Below are 13632 nucleotides of genomic sequence, written 5' to 3' on the forward strand. Positions count from 1 at the left end.
CTGCAAACAGGTGTCCCGGCCATGGAGGGGCGGCCTACCCTCATCCGATGGCAACCATAGGACAACCCCATAAAATCACCTGCGCGTTACTCACACCCACCTGCGCGCTAATCACATCCGTATGCACACTAACCATATCACATATAAACAGAACACCAGTACGTGTATGGTGCATCTAAAAATTATAAAATCCACATATTTATTTTATATCTCAAATTTTCCATAACATACAGGGTTTATTCCATCCATTTAAATCCTGTAAATTTCCCACAATTCCTTTATAATCATCGTTTTAAATTCATCGCATAAATTCCATAATTTTCTAATCCAACAGCTTTCAAATGCACCAATTTAAATATTCAAATTTTTCCAATAGTATAAATATTTTTTAAATATAATAAATTAAATCACATAATATTCCAGGGGCATACTTATAAAAATTGAAGTCACCAACATAAACAAATATTTTCCTTGAAATATTTGAAAATCAAATCATGCCCAAAATAATGTTAAAACGACAAGAATTTCATATATAATTAAATTCCACAATTCTCAATACCATAAGATAATTTTCACATGGCATAAATTTATATAATGCATATTTTCTTTAATCAGAATAAATCCACCAATAATTTTCACAATAAATCAATTAAATATTTGACACATAGAATATAAACTTCAAATATTCAAATCACACCAAATATTCACAAATTTAATTCCTGAAATTAATTTGAAGGTGGGTCACTCACCTGGAGCACGCAATTAAACCACGATCCACTATAGGATCGATTCCACAATTCACACGTGCTCCTAAATTAACAATTTTACATAGTTAAATAAAATAATATTTTATTCGGGTAAATAATACCCGGTACCTGGGGGGTTAAACACAAACGTTAACCAAAATTGTCGAATAATATACCGAATCGAAGCTTGTGGAATGAGGATCGCATTACCGGTCTCCATTGACCCCAATTCCGCTGGTGGTGGCCGGAATTTGGCCGGAAAGCCTCGGCCAGTTTTGATCTCCTCGTATTTCGCAAACCGCTTCGAATTTTGGAAATTGGAGGCCATATTTGAACTCAGAGGACCCAAAATAGAGGGAGAGGGGTGGCAATTTGGACTGGGCGCGTCCGGTGGCCGGTGACCGTGAAATTTTACGGTCGAGCTCGCCTCCTCCCTTTGCTCATCACTGGCTGGCGCGTGTAGCAAGGTGGTGGCCAGAAACGAAGAAACGGCGATGGCCTGAGAGGAAGAAGGAAAGGAAAGGAAGAAGAAGAAGGAAGAAGAAGAGGCTTGGCTGGTGTTTTCCCACGTGGGGGAAAAGAAAAAAAAGAAAAAAAGAAAAGAAAAAGGAAGAAAAAGAAATAAAAAGAAATAATTTAAAATTAATTAAATAATATTAAAAATAATATTATTATATAAAATAACAATAATAAAATAATTTGGTATTAAGCATGGTTGACATGTGGCATCTCAACATGGTGACACATGGTCACATTTATTAAGTCACACGTGGCACATCGTTACACGTTTAAAAATAATATTAAAATAATACAGTATTTGAAAAACTCTACAGGTCCATAACTTTCAAACCACATGTCCAAATCGGACGTGCCGCTAGTCTACGGACTCGTATCGATGAGTACTTCACAACCATACATGAGGCAAAACTCAACTTTGCATGAATACAAAGTCAACTCCGGCACCCTTGGAGAGTTTGGAGCCCAACTTGTTTTGCTCATAACTTTCAAATCGTAGCTCCATTTTCAACGTGCTACTAGTCTACGAACTCGTGCCAACGTGTACTTCGTAATGGTACCTCAGTCAACCTAGAATTCCATCCGAGTCAAAAAGTCAACTTTTGACCCCCTTGGGTCAACGGTCAACGGTCAAAGTCAACGGTCAACGGTCACCCTCGGTCAAAGTTGGAAAATTTCCATTGTACTTTGGGACGGGGTGTTACATTATCGATGGATAAATACATTTTTATTAAACATTAATAATTCCAAAATTTATTGCAACCACAATTTAAATAAACTTAAATCCATAATTTCATAAAATAAAATTCCCATAATTTATCAAAATCAATTTATATTTTAATGCACAATATACTATAATTTTATTCAATTGTGGAATCAAAATTCCCAAATATAATTTATAAATAATTAATACATGAATATAATTTCCAAACACATATTCAACATAAAATATATGAAATTTATCAACCCAAAATAGTTTTGAAGGTGGGTCACTCACCTCAAGCACGTGTATCAATCGAGATCCTCTACAGGATCAACTCCACTACCCACACATGCACCTAAAATATCCACAATACGTAAAACTAATTATTTTAATATTTTAATCGGGTAACTCCCAAATGGGTACCGGGGAAGCGAACACAAACGACAACCAAAATTTACGAGTAATATACCGAATCGAAGCTTGTGTAACGAGGATTATGAATTTGGTCTTACTTCCCGGAGATCGGACCCGAGATGGCCGGAATTTAGACCCTCGATTCTCACAATCCGTTAAGAATTGAGGAAAACAGACATCAGATTTAGGTTCAGAGGGTCGAAATTAGTGGGAAAGGATGGGCGGTACAGCTGGAAACTCGTCCGAAAGTCGATTTGTCGGCGAGCTGCTGTGGTCATCAGAACCCATCACCGCTAGCAGCGCGTCCGGTGGCCACTGGCAGTCATTTTTGGTGTGAAGGTAGATCGGGGACTGAGCGGCTCAACAGGGCCAACGGTGAGGCAAACGGTGGCCGAAATAGGGAGAAATCTCGGTTTGAAGGAATTGACGCCGCCTCCAGAAAAAGTTGGATTCAGGCGCGTCGGCGGTCGGTTGGCCGTGATTTTTGGCTGGCCAGCCGGTTTTCAGGTGGGCTTTAAGGTGGGGTAGTGCGTGTACGGAAAGGGTGGCCGGAAAATGGCTAAGCGACGGTGGCCGGTTGGTTTCTCTCTGTAGCTCTCTCTTTCTCTCTCTTCCTCGACTCATGCGTTTTAACCAGAATAAAAGCCACCCATGGGTGATACTGTTCACTAACGAGATTGGCTGAAAATACAACACATGGCACACACTGTTCACTCAAGTCAAAATATATTAAAATATTACGGTATTCGGAAAACTTTGCATATCCATAACTCTTTTACCAGATGACCAATTTAAGCGTGCTGCTAGTCTATGAACTCGTATCAACGAGTATTTTACAACCATATAAAAGTTAAAACAAAATTCTACAACCCTAAAAAGTCAACTCCCGGCACCTTTAAACAGTTTGGATCTCGACTTATTTTGCCCATAACTTTTAAATGGTAACTCTGATTCGGATGTGCTACTAGTCTACGAACTCGGGGCATCATGTACTTTGCTACGGTACCATGGTCAACTAGAAATTTCACCCGGAACAAAAAGTCAACTTTTGACCCACTCGGTGAACGGTCAACCTCGGTCAACGTGCAAGAATTTTGATGTAGTTTAGGACGGGGTGTTACATCGTACGTTCTAAATTTATATAAAATAAATACGTTCAAGATGGAGCTGATAGGGAGAACCACCAAGTCCACCATCCCTGCACGAAGAGGAAACCGACTACGAGATGCAGGATTCATTCAAAGTTATTGCAAAAGGTAATTAAAATGTATATATGTATATGCATTATATGTAGCTTATTGATTATTAGTATATATTATGTATATTATGGGCATTGGGTAGGTGAGAAGGTGAAACTAGGCGTAAAAAGTCGAAAGCATCATATTAATTACAGCAAGAAACGGGGTGACGAAGATGGTTGAGAAAATCTTGAATGAATATCCAATGACCATCCAAGATAGAAATGAATATATATATATATATATATATATGTGTGTGTGTGTGTGTGTGCAAAAAGTAAAAAAAATAAAATACTTCCTTTAATAGTGAGAAAATCATAAAAAAAAATAATCTAGAGATGATGACAGTTCTACTAAGGCATGCTATGCATCGCAAATTATTTTTTTCGCTCCCTTAAACTAAAAACTATTTCTACATTCTCAAACATACCATTTTCTCACCTTTTTCTACTACATATTAATTAATAGACTCTGTGTGAACACTAAAGCCGAAGATATTGAAGATGCTGGAGGAAGGCCATAGATTAATCAAACAAGTAAATAAAAAAGAGAAGGACTGCTAGCCACTTCCATTCTCATTTAAGTAAATTATAAGTCACTATTTATATAAAAAAAATTAAAAAGGAAAATTACTATGTTCTTCTATTTAAAAAAAGTGAGAATATAATTTATTTATTATTATTATTTTTTTTTTGGCAAAAGAAAAAGAGAGAAGATAAAGAAAAAAAAGAATGCACAACCAAAATTATATTAAATTGTCAGGAAACATGTGTATCTCAAAATCCAATCTTCCATCTTATGTTGTGTATTAAGTATGAGGGAACTACATTAAGGCTTAGGGCTTTTTATTTTTTATTTTTGAAAATATTTATATCCATCATATTAAATTAAGCATATTATTTAATAAAGCGCCCCAAAATTATGTCACTTTCCTCTTAAACTTATTATCACTTTATGTCATGATCCATCCAAGATCTCTCACCGGAACCCTAAACAAGCCCTGATCCCAAGGAAACCCTACCGGACCCTCCAATGGAAAATCCGGCACTGAAAGCACTTCAAATGAATAACAGAGAATCAATGCATAATTAAATAGATAATCGTCCAAATAGTATACAGAGCTTTATCAGTACAATTGAATATGAAATTTAATATAATAAAAGATAAAAAGAAATAATACAAGATAGAAAGGAAAGGAAAAGCCTCTTGGACTTTCGGCAACGAACCAAGACGTCGAGCTTGCCCCTGGATGATTAACGTCGACTAACCTGGGCCTAAGGGAACGGAATTTAAAAACATAAGATCCTAATCATCTCAGTGGGTGACCAAATCTACTAATCAGGAAAATAAATAATAATAATATAACAATAATATAAACTTGATTAATCAATAATAAATAAGTAATTAATTATTAGGTATTCGAAAATAATATTTTCTCTCAAAACCTTTACGATTCACTCAGTTTGAAATGTCCCTTTTAAACATTTTCACAAAACCCGATATTTTATGCCTCAAGATTCAGAAAATAATTAGTCAAATAAATTTCAAACAAAATACAAGAATTTAAGGATCCAAAATTATAATGGAAATAAAATATCTTTAGATAAAATATCATAAATAAACTTGTATTAAAGAAATTTGGTATAAAAACAAAAAGAAACCCAATATATAAATTATAAAATTTATTAATTAAATCAATGAAATAATCAAAGAAACATTTTAAATCAATTTAAACATCTATTTAAAATAAATGATAAAAATACAATAGAATTTATCTTAAAATACGAAATCGATTTAAATGATAAAATCAAGGTAAATACCTTTTAAAACATTAATGAGAATAGGTAATAAAATCACGATAACATTTTCATAAAATTTGTGTAAAACTTTTAAATTTTAATAAATAATAAAAACATTATTAAATACATTTAATTTAAAATCATGTTATGAAAACAATTTGATGCACCAACTATATACCAGTGGCGCCAACGGTATCCAGCATCTCAAGCACCGCTAGACAGGAGGTTAAAGAGAGAAATCGGCATACGGTCGCATGGTGTCCCACCGCGCCATTGCAAACAGGCGTCCCGGCCATGGAGGGGCGGCCTACCTTTGTCCGATGGCAACCACAGGACAACCCCATAAATTACCTGTTCGCTACTCACACCCACCTACACACTAATCACATCCACCTGTGCGTTAATCATATTATATATACAGAACACCAGTACGTGTATGGTGCATCTAAAAATCATAAAGTTCATACATTTTCAAAATCTCGAAAATTTTATAAGTACCACCGGGTTTATTTCATCCAATTAAACCCGTAAATTTTCCACAATTCCTTTATAAATCATTGTCATAAATCCATCGCATAAATTCCATCAATTTCAAATCTATTAATGAAATTAAAAATAATTTAAAATAAATATTCCTTCAATTCCTTAAAATTCAAAATATAATATAATTAAATCACATAATAAACATAACAATCATAAAAGGAAATTGAAATCATAATTTCTTTTAATTCCCAAATATATTTTTGGCACTCAAACATTTATTAAAATAACATAAATTGGCAATATAATTTAGATGGAAATTCTCTTAATATCAAATACATAAAACATATTTTTTAAATATCTAATTATTAAATATTCCAACAACAAAACTCAATAATTATTAAATTAAACCTCAAATTTAAGAAAATTCTTAAAACCCAAAATATTTATAATACACAAATAATTTCATTTCCTTCAATTTTGGCATAAAATTCCAATTATAACTTACTAAACAATTAACACATGAAATATTACATTTTCAAATAATCAATTATCACAAAATGCATATAATTAAACACCCAAAATTAAGTTTAAAGGTGGGTTACTCACCTCGAGCACGCAATCCAACCAAGATCCTCCATAGGATCAATTCTATGACTCACATGTGCTCCTAGAATAACAATATTACACAGGGTCAAATAAATTAATATTTTAGTCGGATAAATAATACCCCGTACCCAGGAGATTTAACACAAATGGTGTCCAAAATTCGGAAATAAGGTATCAACTGAAAGCCAAGGGGACGAGGAATACGTTACTGATCTCCGTTGGACTTAACTCGATCGGAGGTGGCCGGAAAGTGGACGGAAGGTTTCGGCCGAATTTCCCCCTCTTCAATATCACAAACGGCTCAGAATTTGGGCAAATGGAGGTTATTTTTGGAACCAGGGGGTTGAAGTCTAGGCGGAGGGACTAGTCTCACGACCAAGAACTGCCTAAAAATGGCCGACTGGAGAACCGCCGACCACCGACTTTGCGGCACTGATCCTGGGACGTTCGCCGGCCATTCGGCCAGAAACTTGGCAGTCGAAGTCACCCAGCCATGGATTGTCACACTGGCCGGCGCGTGCCTCATTTCGAGGGCCGGAGAAAACAGAAACAGGAAGGCCCAGAGGGAGATGGAGAAGGAGAGAGAGAGAGGATAATGAATAGTGTTCCCCTTTTCCCCCTTTTTCTTCACATGCCAGAAAGAAAAAAATAAATAAATAAAGGAAAAAGAAAAATAAGAAAAGGAAAAGAAATTAATAAAATAATGTAAAATAAAATAATAAAAAATAATAATGTATTAGAAAATTTTGCATATCTATAACTTTTAAACCACATATCCGTTTCGGGCGTGCTACTAGTCTATGGACTCGGATCGATGCATACTTTGCAACGGTATCGCAGTCAAAAAGAAATTCCATTCGGATAAAAAAGTCAAAATTTGACTCTTCTCGGTCAACGACAGTCAAACCCGATCAACCTCGATCAACGTGGGAAAAAAAATTCCGATGTATTTCGGAACGGGGTGTTACACTTTAAAGCTAATTAGTTATCAATCATTTTTTTTTTTTACCTTGTTCGAGTTTATAATTTTTTTTTTTTTTCATTTGATAGAGTTTATAAGTTCTTAAAATATCTAAGTTTAAAATATTTAAGTTATTATTACAACTAATTAGTTATTTATCAATATTGTTTTACCTTAATCAAGTTTATAAATCAATTTTTTTTTCCTTAATTAAGTTTATAAATTCTTAGATATCGAATATAAGTTATTATTAATTAATTATTTTATTTATAAGCTTTACCTTACTAATAATAAATTCTTATATATTATTATATATTATATGTATTATCTGTTTAATCTAACCTAATCAATCAAAAGTTTTTATATGTCCAAATAAAAATTGAAACATCTTCTCCCATCATGAAACTGTTCTACAAGAAATTGAAGTCGGTTTCTCATACTCAATGAACATTTTTTTTTCAATTGTTATATTAAAGAGACCAAGTAAGTTTTTTGTTTTTATTCATTTCTGATTCATAAACTTATTAATGGTATGTTTTATTTAGTTTATAATTTAAAGTTCGTATAATTTGATGCACATATCAATTTGATCATTTACAAATGACAAGTAGTAACAAACTACGTTTGGATATGACAAAGTTACATGTAAATTTTGTGCCCCTACCTATGCAATCCTGGTTCCGTCCTGATGGGCTGGTTTTTTTAGTATGTGGATCAAATTTGGATGCTGGAGCAGGTCATATTTTGTTGTCATATAGACATTGATTTCCTAAAATTCTCATTATGAAGCTTCACGATTTGTAATAACGGATGCACACCGGATTCATTTAGCTTTCTCTCTTATTCTCCTGCTTCTTTAGAAATCCTTTGTTTTTCAAGTAGGATAACAATTGGAGGGTAAACAATATTATTATTTGCAGTACAAATTCATTAGTAATTAATGATCTGTACATCATCTGGTTCTACATTTAGCACGATTTGACTCAGCATAATCTAAATTTGGGATTGTATTATATAATTTTTCCCTTCAAAACAAATTAATTAACATACAAAGCATGTCAAAATTCAAAAGTCCTTTATTTTGATTATATTCCTCTATTATATGACCAGCGTATTGTCCAATGTCCTCTAGCTTCATCTTCCAAGAAAACAAATAAAAAAAGATCAAATTGATTGGCTATTCATGTATGAAAAGGATTCTTGAAAGCAGTACGTAGAAGATCAAAGGAAAGTGGAAACTGCGCGGCAGCGAAAACAGATACCGGAAGGCATGTCATGGCATAGACGGGAAACACAGCGTATTTGGGTTTATGTTGAACGAGCAAAAAATGTCCAGCACAAAAACAAACGAGCATGGAGCCAATGGAGAGGAAAAGCGATGTTAAACCAAGCAAAAGCTTACAGGTCACGTTCTTATTGAAATCTTTCTCTAAGAATCGGGAAGTGATGATTGACAGGAACATGACCAAGGCAGTGAGTGAGAAGCAGAGGGCGATGAGAGATGAGATGGAGAAGATTGGGAAGGCTGGTCGATTTTCAAAGGTGGGTTTGCCACTTTCGCTATGAGTACCTCCTGGGATGGATGCGGAGGTGGAAAAAGCCACGCCGACGATTAGTGCAGCCACCACAGAGCAAGATTCAGAGATTTTGAGACCAGCCATTCTTGGCCTTCTTTCACAAGATTCTTGTGTGTACTGGAGAATACTTGTTCCTATCGTTACGGCGGAACCAGGTGGTAGAGACGCTTTCACAAACGGCATGTAAATATTGCATGCTCTTAACATTAATACTGATATTGATATTGATAATGATACTATGAGAATGCGAAATTAACTAATTAATTTATAATTTATAATTTAATTAATTACCTTAAACCATTTGATTTCCCATTGCATTTGGGAAGCAACCCCGGGAATGGGCCAGGGTTTATCTTCTCTATAAATTGCTGCGGCATGCAATACGTTGTTATGCATTGAATCCACTTTTCGAACTATACTGTCAGTAAGGAGACTTTTGTTTATCAACAGTTTATATAGGTCGACTTGCCTGTTTTCGGCTGCCAATATCACTATATTCTTATTGTTTGTGTCCCTATCTTTTATGGCCACCGGATAAACTTCCAAGACTTTCTCAACTATCTCTATCACCCCATTATTTTGCTGCTATTAATAAGATGCTGTCTGCTTTTATCTTTTTAGTGCTTTCATTTGCCTCCACAGCTGTACAATGCCAATATAATATCTTGTGTATATATATATATGAAATATAATTTTGCTATATTAGACTTGCACCTCATTGTATTACCATTACATAGTAATAGGAATAGGATATGATAGAATATTAGATAATGATGTCCAACCAGGTTAGGTTAGTGATCTATTATCCTATTAGCTGTACTATATATCTCTATCTACAGTGATATATTAGCTCACTCGAGTTTGTATCTATCTAGTAACTTGTGCAGGCTTTAGATAAGTCTCCCATCTTTTGTATATATTTCTGTATCTTGCACATGAAATACAAGTCAAGTACCTTCGGTTATTTCATTTATTTTTAATATTTTACATGGTATGAGAGCCTTTCTAAAGCTCCAACGAGTTATTTCTTTTGATCCAATGGCCAACAACTCATCTTCCACTATGTCCTCTGCTGTCATTCAGAGCCTTTCTAAACCTCCAACGAGTTATTTCTTTTGATCCCATGGCCAACAACTCATCTTCCACTATGTCCTCTGCTGTCATTCCTGCTCATGCTATTCCCAATTTTATAGATGTTAGCCTCCCAACTTATAGCTTTCCTTTTTGTTTGGAACAACATAATTATCTTATTTGGAGATCACAGATGCTACCTGCCATCATCGGAGGTAACATGGAATCGTTCATTGATGGAAGCTTGCTTCCTCCACCAAGTACTGTTATGGTCTCTTCCACCAGCGATGGACAAGTTATGCAGACTCCGACACGAAATCCTTACTTTTACAAATGGAGAAGACTAGACCAAGCTCTTCTTGGCTGGATACTATCTTCCATCTCGCCAGAAATTCACACACAGCTAACGAAAGCTCCAATAGCACTAATGTCGTTAATATCTCATCAACTTTGTTGTTAAATTGAACGTCTCTTTAACAGCCAATCATGAGCAAAAATTATGCAATTGAAAGTCCAATTTCAAACAACCAAGAAGAATCAATGTCCATGACAGAATACTTCACCAAATTAAAAGGCATAGCAGACTCATTAATTATGGCTAGTTTTCATGCTTCTGATGAGGATTTTATTAAGCTGTTATTAGCAAGATTGCCATTGGAGTATGATGCAATTGTAGCAAATATTAACTCCAGTCGTATACCTCTTGATATTGAAGAGGTTCAGTCTCTCTTGTTGAATTAGGAAGTGCACATTCTTCAAGCCAATTCTCCTGAGATTATGTCAGCTTAGGTTGCTGACAGACAAGGAAGAAAATTTGTTTTTGGCTGAAACATTAATTCTAGGCAAGCTACAGATACTACCCGTGGCTATGATTATAATACAAACAATGGGTCTTCAAGTATGAGAGGTAATAATCCTTCAGGTGGTCGAGGCAGAGGACGTGGAAGAGGAGGTCAATATAATAATAATAACAGAATTTTCTGTCAAATATGCAAACTCCTAGGACATGGTGCAGATAGATGTTGGCATCGGTATGATGAAAGTTTTACTGCCCAAAATAATAACAGGGCTTTCTATGCCTCTCCTAATGTGGTGGCTAATCCTGAATGGTTGATGGACAGTGGTGTAACTAATCACATTACTTCTGATCTATTAGGACCCATCCAAAATTTCTCACCGAAACCTTAGACAAGCCCTGATCCCAGGGAAATACCACCGAACCTTCCAACGGAAAATCCGGCAGCACCTCCCCTAAGGGTAGGACTAACCAAAATTTCCTGCACTGAAAACACACTTCTATATACATCCCCTTATTCCTCCCACGTTACTACAATTTGTTTCCACAAATTTACAGCACTTCAAAGAATAACAGCAATCCAGTGCATAATTAATAACTAAGTGTCCAATACAGTATACAGAGCATTATACAAATAAATGTGGAATTAATACAATGACAGATAAAGAAGTAATACAAGATGAAGAGGAAAAAGGGAAGAAATACTTCTTGGACTTTCGGTAATGAACCGAGACGTCGGGCTCGTCCCGGACGATCAACGTCTCCCAACCTGGACCTAGGGGAACGAAATTTAAAAGGATGAGATGCTAATCATCTCAGTGAGTGACCCTAACTACTGAACACTGTTAATATTTATCATATAACAAATAAAGAAATTTAATTAATACCAACAATTAAATAAATAAATAATAATAACAATTGAAGTAATATTTTCTCTCAAAACCCTCACTATTCACTCCGTTGGAAATGTTCCCCTTTTAAAACATTTTCACAAAACCCGATATTCGTATTTTCCGAAAACCAAGGGATCAATTAATTTAATAAACAATAAATAAATACCCCAAATATAAATAAAATGTAATAAGATATAATAAATAAATTTTGAATACTTTGGGGTTTAAAATTTCTTTATCCGAAAATTTATACTTGACGCACCACACCATATACCAGTGATGCCCTCCAATATCCAGCATCCCGAGCACCGACTAGTGGGAGATTAAAGAGAGAAACTTGCATACGGCACTTCGGCGTCCCGACAGTACCGCTGCTGAAACCATCATCCCGGCCAAGGAGGGGGGCGGCTGATGCGCAATATATAAGACTTGCCTGCCCTCGGTCCAATGGCAACTCACGGGAGACATAATAACTTGCGCGCTAGCCACATATACACTGGAACACCAATACTGTATGAGTGCGTCTAAAATAATTACTAAATTAATTATAACCGTACCGACTTTCCAAAATCATCGTGGGAAATATACCAGTTTTCAAATTTACCATCCTACATATTTTTCTTTAACATACCCGGTACGAAAACATCGATAACAATATATAAATAATTTTCTCGTAACACAAGGTTCAACAAATAATATACCATAGGCATAATTATAAAATTTAAACCACCAATTAAACAAATAATTTCCTTAAAATATTTAAACCAATTATGCCCAAAAAATAATATAAAAATCCAGACATAATTAATTTACGAAAATACCTTGCTCATGTGTAATAAATACAATTAAATCACAATAATAAAAATCGGGATTTTTGGATAATCCAAAATTTACGTTTAGTACCAACAAACATATACGCACTTATAAAATAATAATTTTCCACAATTATAATTAAATTGCACCACATGAGCATAATTCCAAATATCAATTAAACACCAAATAAATATAATTAATTACCCCAAAATAGGTTTAAAGGTGGGTCACTCACCTGGAACACGCAATTAATCCAAGATCCTCCATAGGATCGATTCCACAACGCACACGTGCTCCTAGAACAACGATTCACACATAGTCAAATAAATTAATATTTTATTCGGGTAAATAATACCCAGTACCCGGGGGGTCTAACACAAACGTTAACCAAAATTGTCGAATAATATACCGAATCGAAGCTTGTGGAACGAGGATCGCATTACCGGTCTCCATTGACCCTAATTCTGCCGGTGGTGGCTGGAAAGCTTCGACCGGTCTTGATCTTCTCGTATCTCACAAATCGACGGGAATTGAGTTAATCGGAGCTCAGAATCGGAATCAGAGGGCCCAAATTAGTGGAAAAGGACCAGTTGCACGACCTGTGGCTGCCGGAAAACGGCAAACCAGCAACACACCGACCCCCAATGTTGGAGGCCGATCCCGGTGCGTCCGTTGGCCATTCAGCCGGAGATTTGGCCGCCGGTGTCGCCCAGCTGCGGGCTTTCACGTCGGCCGGCGTGTGACTCCTTCCAGTGGTCGGAATATGTGCAGCAGGGAGAGAGATGTATCGGCGGGAGGGAGAAAAATGAAGAAAGAAGAAGGAGGAAGAAGAAGAAGAAGAAGAAAGAAAAGAGGGGCCCGTAGCCCTTTTTTCCCACGTGGGGGAAGAGAAAAAAAAAAGAAAAAGAAATAAAAAGAAATAAATTAAAAATAATTAAATAATATTATTATATAAAATAACAATAAAATAATATGATATTAAACATGGTTGACATGCGGCATCCCACCATGGTGAC

Source organism: Ziziphus jujuba, chromosome 9 (genome assembly GCF_031755915.1).
Source record: "Ziziphus jujuba cultivar Dongzao chromosome 9, ASM3175591v1".
In the NCBI taxonomy this organism is placed as follows: domain Eukaryota; kingdom Viridiplantae; phylum Streptophyta; class Magnoliopsida; order Rosales; family Rhamnaceae; genus Ziziphus; species Ziziphus jujuba.